This window comes from Mus caroli, chromosome 16 (genome assembly GCF_900094665.2).
Source record: "Mus caroli chromosome 16, CAROLI_EIJ_v1.1, whole genome shotgun sequence".
Taxonomy (NCBI): Eukaryota; Metazoa; Chordata; class Mammalia; order Rodentia; family Muridae; genus Mus; species Mus caroli.
The window spans coordinates 61,360,035-61,373,275 of record NC_034585.1 but is presented as its reverse complement, the minus strand read 5'-3'; positions in this window follow the sequence as shown (position 1 = coordinate 61,373,275).

The window sequence follows — 13,241 nt, the reverse complement described above, 5'->3', positions numbered from 1 at the left end:
GAGGGAGGGAGGGAGGGAGGGAGGAAGGAAGGAAGGAAGGAAGGAAGGAAGGAAGGAAGGAAGGAAGGAAGGAAGGAAGGAAGGAAGGAGGCCGGGCGTGGTGGTGTATGCCTTTAATCTCAGCACTTGGGAGGCACAGGCAGGCAAATTGCTGAGTTCGAGGCCAGCCTGGTCTACAGAGTGAGTTCCAGGACAGCCAGGGCTACACAGAGAAACCCTGTCTCAACAACAACAACAACCAAAAAAAGAGAGAGAGAGAGAGAGAGAGAGAGAGAGAGAGAGAGAGAGAGAGAGAGAGAAGGAAAAACTTCTTGAACATTGTGACTCCAAAGTTATTTGGGAGGAATCTTGCTTTAGAATACAACTCAGTCAATATAGATAATTTATGATGCATCTCTTTTGTCAGGTTTGTTGGACTGTTTGGGCTTCAGTCACAGCAGGATTTCCAACTCTACTCCCTCCAAGGCCCCTATGCTCTGTGATTTGTTCTGTTCGTTGGTTTCAGGGCTTGCAATATAGGGAACGAATATCAGAAGAACAGAAACCCCAAGGAGGGAAAAAGTACATAATCTTTCTCAAAGCTCGTTTTTATAATATAAAAAACCTGTTTACTCCCTCTCTAAAGTGAACTCTGCCTCTAGGTTCATCATTTGCTTCCGCTCTCTCCAGTTTTCTCAGGTAACCTTATCTTTCCCTTTAAGATTATATAAGTCAGTAGGACTATTTACTGGCTCATTTGTGGATATTCTTAAACTGCTGCTAGGATCTCTGTGTTCCAGCTTTTTACTGCTGTAAAAGCTGATAGAGGCTGATGCTTCCTGCGTCTCCACACAAAACACGTAACATCTCCACATTTTTTTTCTGGTCAGAAGTCCGCACAGGAGCAACCAACTTGGTAGACTCAGAAATTGGCAAGAAATCGAAAGATATCTCCATAAAGGCAGAAATTATTATCTTTATACAAGTGGAGATATTAAGATTCAGATAAAAAAATATGCTGGCAGCCCTTGTAAAGGGCTTATATTTGGACTTTTGTCTTTCTAATGTGAAGCTTGCAATATTTTCAATAGGCTAATGATATGGCATAGTGGGTTTGGCCTAATGCTGCTTTTATTATCATGTTAATTTTGGTCCCCCAAAACTGTTTACACTACAGGAGTGTCTGCACTTAAGACACTGAGGGATCTGCCCCCAGTTGGTTCTGATTAGTAAATAAAGATAACCATAGCCAGTGGTTGGTCAGGGCAGTCAGAGGTGGGATTTTTATAATTCCTGGGCTTGGAACAGAGAGGAAGGAGGAAGAAGATCTACCTTGCTGAGAGAGATGGAGGAGGGAAGAGGCTATGCCTGAGAAGAGTGAAAGACAGGGAGGCAAACCAGCATGTGAAGAAACTGGGAGAGTGCAGCCCGAGAGGGCTGACCTACTGGATTCAGGGCAACCAAGGTAGAATATAGAATTTAATAAGAAATTAACAGCAGGGCAGGGGTGGCACACTCCTTTAAGCCCAGCACTTGGGAGGCAGAGGCAGGCAGATTTCTGAGTTCGAGGCTAACCTGGTCTACAGAGTGAGTTCCAGGACAGCCAAGGCTACATAGAGAAACCCTGTCACGGAAAACCAAAAAAGAAAGAAAGAAACGAAGAAAGGAGGAAAGAAAAGAACTCAGGATTATTGGCAGGAGGTGAATTAACCACGTGGAGGTTAGAAAGTGAGTGGCCCAGCAACTGACTTGTTTAAGGCATATCAGAATATAAAGTCTGTATATGTGTCTTTCATTCAGGTAGTGCAGAACACAGGGAAAGCCCCTGTTACAGATGAAGTGTAGGGGTTTGAAGGGCGGGGAGCAAGGAACCCTTTTAGTGTGGTTTCCCAGCAGATTAAAGGTAAGTATTTCATTTACCCATATTAAGACCAAGCTGAACATCTGCTACCTAGGTCCAGCCTATGTATGCTCTTTGGTTAGTGCTTACCTGTCTGAGAAGCCCACAAGAGTCCAGGTTAGTTGACCCTGTTGGTGTTCCTATGGAGTTCCTATCCCTTTCAGAGCCCTAATTCATTCCTCCAGCTCTTCCATAAAGGTCCCCACAGCCCATCCATTGTTTGGCTGCGGATCTCTGCATCTATTTCAGTCAGCCGTTGGGTGAAGCATCTCAGATATGCTAGGCTCCTGTCTGCAAGCATAACAGAGTACATTAATAGTGTCAGGGATTGGTGCTTGCTTATGAGATGGGTCTCAAGTTGGGCCCATTATTGGTTGGCCATTCCCTCTGTCTCTGCTTTATCTCTGTCCCTGAATTTTTTTACAAAAATTTTACAAATTTTTGCACCCAAAGTTTTGTGGGTGGATTGGTGTCCTTATCTCTCCACTGGGGGGTCCTACCTGTCTACAGGAGGTGGCCTCTTCAGGTTCCAAATCCCCACTGCTATTAGTCTCAGCCAAAGATGCCACCATAGACTCCTGGCATCATCCCTGACCCCAGGCTGAATGAGATTTTTTAGGGTCTTCTGCTCTAGTCTGTATTTTCTTCTCCTTCTCCTTTTCTCCTCCTCCTCTTCCTTCTTCCTTGTCACCGTCATCTTCATTTTGAAAATATTCTTCACAATAAAAATTATTTGAATGCCATTCTATATTTTAGTTCTTAATATGGCTTTGTAATTCTTTTGGTTTTAATTGACACAGAACATCTGTAGATAGAGAGACCAAAAGCAATCTAACCTGTACATTGTAACACGGGGCACTTAAATCAGGGCAATCAATCTTTCCTTTCCTGCAACACTCAAATCCTGAATGTTTAAAGATTTAATACTCCATATATACAAGTTCTCTCATTTTTCCTGTTTTTTTGTATGTGAAAAATAAAAAATACAGGGTTGGAGAGATGGTGCCACAGTTAAACAGGCTTTCTGCTTTTAAAAAGACTTGAGTTTGGTTTCCATAACCCACGACTGGTAGCTCAGAGCTAGCAGCAGGTTCAGCTCCAAGGTATCCATACCATTTTCTGCCATCTGTACACACCTATGTTCATCTGGGTGCTCTCTCTCTCTCTCTCTCTCTCTCTCTCTCTCTCTCTCTCTCTCTCTCTCTCTCTCTCTCCCTCTTCTCTCTCTCATACACACACACTTAAAAATCTTAAAAATAAAGTCATTTTAAAGAAGACATTCTGATAGTATTATATAATATATGAATAAAGATTTGAGTCTTCAGTGTACAGAGCACCACTTTATAGAGTTGTATGGAGCTAATCTGCTTTCCTACAATGAGTTAACTCAATTGGCTTCTTTAATCAATTAAAAACACCACATATAATTACTCAACGTTCTTCTTTGCCCTTTAGCTATAATGAGCAAAGGGAGAAGAAAGTTAATTTTAATAGTAAATATTTGTGCATTGCCTAATTTTAAATTGGGCAAAATTCAATAGTTTTAACACATGGTAGAAATCCTGTTTATTTTTGTCCCAAGACCCTGTGACATTTTTCTAGCACATGGTGGACAGAGACCTTTATTTATGCATTTAGGTCATGTTTTCTTATTTATGCCTTAGTAATTTTAAAAATACCAGGTCAAATTGTAAGCCAATCCATAATGCCTTTTTGAATAGCTGTGTGGGAGTCAAACCACAAATATTATCTATATTTATGTTGGGCTGGCCCACCCTTTGGCTGTCTCCAGAACCCTTTTACAGGGCTGACACTCCTGGGTAACAGTGGCGCCACATCCATTTGGCATAGCTGTCTACACGGGATCTTTCCTTCTGTTGGCTTTCTTTGGCACAAACTACTAAATGAAGTCATGCAAAAATGTGTGTCTACTCACTGTGATGCCTGGAGCTGCTGCGATGAGGTCTTCAGATTTGACAGAGTGACCTATGGTTTTCTAGTGATCGGATCTCAGTACAGGAGTCTGGTTAGCATCGTAACCATGCCACATACTTCATATACTTAAGAGTAATAGACACAGGGGTAGAGTGAAAAAGTAGCATGTTATAGTGGAGAGACGGCATCTCAGTCTTCCATCTGGTTGGCAAATTATTGTTGTGCTCTTCAAAAAAACCCTTTAATTTGAATTTCACAGAGACTTAATTTCTTGGAGGAGTAGTGGATACTCTGTGGCTGTATATATATATTTTCTTGGTACTTTGCAAATGTACACCTCTTGTATCACACTAAAGAACCTATATACCTACAGATTTGAGAAGGAAAAGAAGATCCAAGCTATATGTGTGTGCATGCACACACACACACATGCGTGCACACACACACACACACACACACACTAAATCTAGTAAATTTTAAAATAGCTAAAATTCAGCTACAAAGACAATATATACATTACCTCCAGGCTCAGAAATTGCAAGGGCTAGGGGTTGGGGATAGAAACAAGATTACAATTTAATTGTGACACAAACAAAATGAAATTGGCTCAATATACAAAAGGAACGACAGAGAATCAAGAAGTTACTTAGTCTGTGAATAGTTAGGCAATGTTTGGTTTATTGGGTTGACTTGATTGCTTATGGAAACCTGACCAGTACTTGTAAAGTGGAAAATTGAAAGATATTTAAAGAATACTTAATGTTAAAAATATTTGTTGATCATCTGGAATATGAGTAATGAAGTGTAATTATTAAAAATTATGGAAAAGAAAGTGATGTGAAACAGTCATTTTAATCAAGATTTATCTATCTTACTAAGAGCATAACTATGCAGTAAAATAAATAGCAAATTCATGAAAACAATTAATAATACTAAATGAGTGGGCTCAGCCTGCATGGGACTGACATTGGCCCTTGTGCAGCTTGGTCTTCATGTAGGACTCCAACAGGAGGGGCTGTCTCTGATTCTGTTGCCTGCCTTTGAGACCCGTTCCTGTTCTTCCTTTTGAGCTGCCTCATCCAGCCTCCATAGGAAAAGATATGCCTGGTCTTACTGCAAACTTGATATGCCAGGGTTGGTTGATATCCATGAGAGGCCTTCCCTGTTCTGAAGAGAAATGGAGGTGGCGTGGATGGGTTGGGAGAAGGACTTGGAGGAGAGGAGGAAAGAGAAACTACGGTCGGGTATAAAATTAATTAATTGGTTAGTTAATTAATTAAAATATGAGTGACTCCGGCATTCCTACATCATGTGAAAACTGTGGTGAGAGGTGACCAGGAATAAACATATGAAGGAGGGGAGAAGCCCGTGATGATGCTGTGAGGTCTGAGGAAAAGGCCAAGAGGACAAGGCCCGTGTGAGCTCCAGTAGTCCCTCACTGAGATTTGGACTTGGCAAGCTAGTGAAAACACATACACACCAGCCAGCACTCCCATACTTTGGGTGTTGTATGGGCAGCCCTAGTCTCCCGTGTTGTCATGCCAGTGCCTGGGCAAAGAGGCCTCTACCCAATGCAATTCTTAATCCAGGAGTCCATCTGACATCCTCATTTTCCTTGGCTTTCCACAGCCTCCTACATAGCTTTGCACATCCTGTGCTCAAGATTCTATCATGGAGTGAGGGTGAGGAGCTTTAGTTATTAAGGTTGGATCTTTAAAAAAGAAAAAGAAAAAAGGAAGGTTAACTTTGGTAGATTTTGAGTATGTACAAAGAACATCTCGAATGTTTTATGATATTTGTACAGATTAAGTGAGCACAAAGGAATTTGTGTTGTGACATATTGGAAATTCAACAAATGACTGTAAATTTCAGTGTTGTAAATTTTGAGAGGAATTTAAATAGCATTTAACTCAAATGGAACAATGTCTTCCCAAACTATGAATTTTTACAAGAGCAAATCTCAGTGACAGAGAGACACATATTAGGTAAATTTTGCCTGAATTGTTCAAAATTCACTAAGAAGCAACCGTCACAGAAAATACATTGCAACGTATGTGTTTAAATACTTCAGAGATTACTATTTTAAAACTCCATTGGTAAAGTAGTGTTCTAATTTCACTAGATGATACCACAGCTCTGTGAAGCCACGAAGTGAATGAATGAGGGGTTTGAAGGTAGCAGAAATGCAACTGATGGATAGGAGAAGAGTGGAAAAAGAAGAATGAATAAGATTTAAAAAAACAAAAACAAAAACCACTGCATAGTCTGGTGGTGGCAGTGGCAGCAGCAGCACATCCTTTAATCCAGCACCCACAAGGCAGAGTCAGGTTAATCTTTGTGTGATTGAGGCCAGCATAGTTCATAGAGCAAGTACCAGGGCAGCCAGGGGTATGCAAGGAGACCTTGTCTCAAAAGCCTACCAAACAACAACAAAAACTACACTGTATTTTAAAATAATAAAGCTTAAAAGACTTAAGATTCGAAAAATAATGTCTGTGCCTTAGTTACTGTTCTAATGCTGTGAAGAGACTCTATGACCAAGATAACTTTTACGAATAAAGTATTGAAATGGTGACTTCCTTACAGCTCCTGAGGGTGCGTCCATGATCATCACAGTGGGAAGCAGACAGGCATGAAGCTGGAGCTGAGAACTTTACATCCTGGTCCACAGGCAGCAGGCAAAGAGTGAGATAAGAGCTGGTGTGGGCTTTTAATTTGACTGCAGCCTCACAAGTACTTGGATTACAGAAGGACACCACCAATGCCGAGCTCAGTCTTGATTTCATATTGTCTCATTTGCTTTAATTATCAATCTCATTGGGGCTTGCTATAAAAGTGTAACTGGTAATAACATTTATGTTTTATCTAAGATATAAAAAAAATCCCAAAGCAAACCACCAGTGACACACCTCCTCCAACAAGACCATTCTTCCTAAACTGTCTCAAACTGTTCTATTAAGTGGGGACCGAGTACTTCAATGTATGAGCCATTCTGATTCAAACCACCACAGTTTGCTTAGTAGGAAACACACTAATTGTATTTTTAAGCATTTCTATTTTGAGTTATCAGTATAGACAAAGAGAATCTTTGCATGAGGGTTGGTATGTATGACTAACAGCTCATTGCCTATCTATAGGGGAAGCTAAAATATTGCACCATTTTGGGGTATGACCACTAAGTAGGATCATGAGCCATGTCTTCTTCATCCAGAATCACAATCGAAGCTCACCAAGGTGGTGTGAACGACAAATCAGTTATCATAAAACTGAAGAAATCCCAACCCCTTATGTTTATGAAACTGACAAGAAGAGCTTCAATATTTGTCTTTCCATAAATAATACAGCCATCTTCCAGTCCTCTTATATGATTGGATCAACAAAAGTCTAGCTGCAAAGTCCTGCTAGTGAGTTGTTTGCTGTTGGTTCTCAGACACTCACAGCAGTGCTGTTTCGATGATGAGTATTGGTGGACAGCAGAATGATTGGCATATATATTGTGCCTGGTTGAAAAATATTAAAATGTCCTTAAATTCTGTGTCTACCCATTCCCACCTATTGTCTTCAAAACACTAGGAAGAGGAGGGAAAAATCATAAGCATTCTTTTCCTGTCTAATATCTATGTACGAATGTGATAGTTGGCAGAAGGATGAACATGAAGCCAATAATGGGAGAGATCAATAAACAATATGGCTGCATCCATTCCACAGAGTACTTTCATTGTACCATATTGAAATAATAGAAATGGATGTAGTAAAAATGCAAAATTATTTATGAAACAATAGAAAATCTGCTCTTAAGTAGAAAAAAAGAGCATTGCACATGATTTCAGTGAAAAAAGAACCAGATGTTAAGCATACTTAAAAACACACACACAAAAGCCCATATGCAATTATCCATGAAATATTCAATACCCACAAAAGCTTAGAGCTTATGGGCCAAGGTTTTTTCTCCCTATCACCTTCATGCTAATCTTCCATATGTCAGTGTTTCTTTGGATTCAGTGTATATTTCTAAAGTCAAATATAGAGAGCCAATGGAAGATTGGTTCCAGTTGGAATTTGCTCAGAGTGCTGAGAAACGCCCTCAGACATAAATGATAGAGGATGTCATTACTGCATGTCAGAAATGCAGAGTCAAAAGCAATATACTATTTGCTATCTGTTGAACCTGAAGCAGGCTTGTCACTATTAACAAAATTAATCAATGAACAATGATTGAGCAAGAACAAAAGACTAAATAGTCCACGGTCCAACACTGAAGATGACAAAAAGATAGACAAGAGATATTCCAATGGAATTACTACTGCTAAAAATGATGTACCTTCATTGTTTTTGCTATAAATTCAAACTCCTTACTTTGATATTGATATTCTCTCCACAACTGTATGTTTATATATTAAACTTAAAATGAAAGAACAGTGGCCCAAAATCCAGGCAACTTGAGCAATCATCATTTATTCAACTTCTGTCTTATCTTTTCAATTTTCACAAGTGATATCAGGTGGCAATCATATTTAGTATTGGTTAGCTCTTTGTTCCTAGACTTTGACACTGCTTCTCTTTGCAAAATATCAGAGCTAGACTACACTGAGTTTCACTAAGGAACACAGGATACTCTGTTATCCACTCAAAGGTGCAAACACTTTGGTTTTTATACTGGTTTATTTCTTTATAAAGACTATACTTATGAACATCATCACCTAGGAGAGAGTTTAATTAGTTTTACTTGAAATGAAACAGAAATAGTCCCTGTACTTAAACAAAAAGCTCAGTCATGAGATTTCAGTCTCCCTTTGTTTTTCTACTAAATTTAATATCAAGTGTACCCCATATAAGTTCTAGCCTTCCTGTCAATAAGAGTCAATCCAGAGGCTACGAGTTCCCTAAGTTATTTAGTCTCAAAATATACTTGAGGCAGTATCTTCTGACTTGGACCTATGGGGAAGGCCCTGTAGACACTGGAGACAGACAGGGAGGAAGAGAAACTAGTGCTGCTATTAATCAAGGGCATGAATATATAGGTTACAATTTCCTTGTGTATATTAGAATAGCAATAGACAAGCTGTCCCAAACATTTTATAATAGGTAATATTGCTTCACTATCCATGGCACATGAGTCAGCCATTTGGGTATCTGTGATCAATTAATCAACTATTGAAAGACTCCTTGGACTCCATAAAATATTTTCAATAAATATGAAAGAGATATAGAATTATATATGGATATACACATAATACAAAAATAAATATTTACATAAAAAGTTAACCGTAGAAATCATATGCACATATGTAAATATCTTAACATGTTTATTTATATATATGGATAGCCATAGCTGTAATAATAAAGTTAGTGTGGTACCTATACAGATTTTAATGTGAAAATGACTTATGGAAAATCATAATGACTTGTTAGAGTCATGGCCTTGTCAGTTCATTTTTTCACAATAAGGAAAATGCACATCTATCCAAATAGGATTCTCTTTACACTTGTAGGTGATGTACCTAAAAGTTTCTTCTACATCTTATATCCCATACCATTCAAAAACTGATTTTAGATGGTCTGAAGAAACATATTCCATACAAGATAATCCAAAAGTAGACTTGAAGGCCTGTGCAGAGAACATAAATCAATGAAGCAGAAGCCATGACTGGGAGTGACACACAGAGTAATCCACAAACAGGACTGAGCAGAAACTCATATAAACAGCATTATAGCCCAAGATGTGCCATCAGTGCAGATTCACCACTGGACATATCTCTAAGTTGCTTTCCCTAATCAGTATAAAACCCTCACACAAAAACATTTTCTTTAAGAAACTATTTTCCTATCAAAACCCTCTTAGGAATAATTTTTATAAAATAAATAAGTGAAAACTGTCTAGAGCTGGAGTTTATCAATAATAATTGCTAACTTTAAAAGTTTTAAATGGGCACTTTCCCTTTTCCCTTCTTCTTTTTTCTATGTCTTTCAAAATGCCTTTCTCCTTCCATACTTCCATGCATAAGAAGGGATTTCTGTAACTTGCTAAATCTGTGTTCATTTGAAAGGACCCTGTACAGTTTCAAGTATGCATTGCATGGGATAAAATATGTGAATGTCTGCAAAACAGAGATAAAAGCTAAGCTTAACATTTGAAATAATACAGAAGGAAGGCTGCATGCCATGAGTGACTGGCTGGTGGTAACGATTGTGTGAGTGCACTGGGTGGACATTTTCAGTCAGTACTGACGATGGAGGGTTGGAGATTTGAAAAGGAGATAACTGCAAATGAGACATATGGAGGGATAAGAAATCTAGGTAGTCACATCATGTCCACTAACCATGGAGACACACTGCTTTCAAAAGCTGGCTAATGGGCACAGGAGCCAAATTGACTAACTCCACTTTTCAAGAGCATAGAAGTCCCCCTGAAGAGAAGATGAGAGCTGAACAAGGTTGTCGCTCTAAGGAAACTGAGGACATCATTGAAACATGACAGTGTAGATGAAAATGACAAAATCTGAAAGAGGAACCCACCACAATTACAAGTAAGACTTGGGTTACAGACATTTAGACAGCAGAAACATCTCCAGGACAAGGAAACTGCAGAATGCAGGGTCTCAGATCATATGACTAACAGCTTAGGCTTAAGCCTGAGAAGATATTATTAACCTGATGTGTTCAATACAGATAGAAACAATATCACTTATTGGGATCTTTCTAGATATCTGCATGTATCTTATTTATATTTTTTCTGATGCCCCCACTCTCTTCTTGGATAAGCCCTATTAACTTCCTTGTGCTGGTAAAGGAGTTAAATATCAAATAAAGCTGGCTTAACTTCTGACATCCTGGCTGGTCTAAGATGCAAGGCAGTATTGAGTACATCTATACAGTTCGGATGGACCTGAGGGTTTCTTATGGGAAGAGAGTTGGCAGGATTTTAGCTAACTTCCTGGAAACAAAATCACTTATAATTCTCTCCAATAATCATGATGATACAAAAACTTTTTAAACATTCTGCCACTGATAACCTACTACATGTATCTGAGAAACATATAGGCATTGGAAATAGTTATAAACTATATAGGTAAATATCCCTTATGCTAATAATTAAATAGGAGTTTGTGGTGGCTTGAATAAGAATGACTCCCATAGAGTCATATACTTGGTCTGCAGTTAATGGAACTGTCCTAGGATGGATTAGGCCTTGTTGGAGTGGGAGTGCCCTTGTTAGAAAGTACAGAGGGTCAGGAAATTGAACAGAAATATGTTGCAGTGGGGGACAAGGAACTGGGGATAGCCACTAGAAAATCCCAAATGCCAGGAAAGTAAGAGGTTCCAAGGAACCAATGGAGATTAAAATTAGCTGACATAGCAACAAAGGGAAGAGAGAAGCTGTAGAGACCATCTCCAGTAGATAGGCATGGCTCCCAGTTGAGGGGTGGGGCTACCCACCCTTATCAAAATTTTAGTCCAGAATTTTTCCTATCTAAAGGAAATGCAGAGACAAAAAACAGAACAAAAACTGAAGGAAAGGCCATCCAGAGATTACCCAACCTAGGGATCCATCCCACCTGCAGACACCAAACCCTGACACAATTGCTGATGCCAAGAAGTGTTTGCTGACAGAAGCCTGGTGCAGCTCCTGTCCCCTGAGAGGCTCTGCCAGCACTTGACCAATACAGATGCAGATATTCACAGCCAATCATTGGACTGAGCCTGCATATCCCAATGAAATATTTGGGAAAAGGACTGAAGAACCTGAAGGAGATTGCAATCCCATAAGAACAATATCAACTAACCTGACCATGCAGAGCTCCCAGGGACTAAAACACCAAACACAGAGTAAACGTGGAGGGACCTGTGGCTCAACCTACATACATAGTTAAGGAGTGCCTTATGTAGCATCAATGGGAGGGGAGGCCTTTGGTCCTATGGAGGCTTGATACCCCAGCATAAGGGGATGCTAGAGCAGTGAGGTGAAAATGGAGGTGGATGGGTGCAGGGGCACCCTCATAGAGGCAAATGGGAGGGGAAATGGGGTGAGGGTTTACAGAAGGGAAACCTGGAAGGGGGCAACATTTGAAATGTAAATAAGAAAAAGAGAGAGAGAGAGAGACAGAGACAGAGACAGAGACAGAGAGAGAGACAGAGAGAGAAAGAGACAGAGAGAGACAGAGAGAGAGAGAGACAGACAGACAGACAGAGAGACAGACAGAGACAGAGACAGAGAAGAAAAGGTGCAACCCATGGGGGTGGTTCTAGAGGTTTCAAAAGCCCATATCAGCCGTGTTTATGCTATCTGTTTTCAACTGGAGGATCAGGATGTAAGCTCTCATCTACTGCCAAAGCAGCATGCTAGCTGGCCTATTGTCATGTGCTGTGCCATATTTGACATGGACTTAGTTTCTGAGCTATAAGCAAGCCCTCTAGTCAAACGTTTTCTTTTATAAGTTGCCTCAGTCATGATGTATCATAATAGCAATAGAATAATAACTAAGACAGAGTACACATAACCCAATGGAGTTTTGTTTACACCAGTCCTGAAAATTCTGTGCCCCCGGGCTAGCTTTAACTATGAGACATGCACATTTTGCTGAGACTATTTAAGAAAGTTCTTTCTTAAAGAGTTAAAATTATTCTTTTTGCTATGCAAACACAAAAGAAATGCATCTTTTTTGACATGTGTCATGGACACGAAGGATGACAAAATGAAAGACTTAATGGGGTATTTGAGCATCTGATACAGCTGTGCTAATTCCCCAACCTATATAGACTTAGATCATGTGGAGTAATTTTCTATTTCATTAAAGTCTAAACTGGTGTAAGTTGGTGTATTCTACAAATTGTGGTTGAAGGTTTCCAAACTGATGGACTAGGAATGGAAACAAAACATCTGATTGTAGGCAAACTTTAGGAAATAAGAATGACCTTTGAGCTGATCCCCATGTGGGTTCATATACTAAGAAAAGACCTCCAAGACAAGAAGCTAAACATATTTTGGGCACAATCACAGAAGTTGTTTACCTTGATTTGCTAGAAGGAGATATCAAATGTCATGCCCTGTGCAAAACACCCTAGGATACTCAGGCAGTAATGAAAGCACAGACTGAAATCAGAAAGAAGCACTGTTGGATTCTTGAGGTCCATTCTGGTGACCACAAGCTGAGGTACTAGCAGAAGATTTTGGTAGATAGACAGAACAAACTTAACCTCAGGAAAACAAAAGAGGCACAGAGAAGTTAAACACCAAAGCTAAGAAGATTAGAGTGACCAAGTCTCAACAAGCCAATCAACACATTTGATTCTTTGTGTATGATTGAGAAAGATGATAATATTTGGGTTTCCCTTGCTGAAGTGTTCTTAAAGTGCTGAGATGTATGGATGTTGTGCTAAGATCTGCATTAGAAAAAGAGAAGAGAAGAGAAGAGAAGAGAAGAGAAGA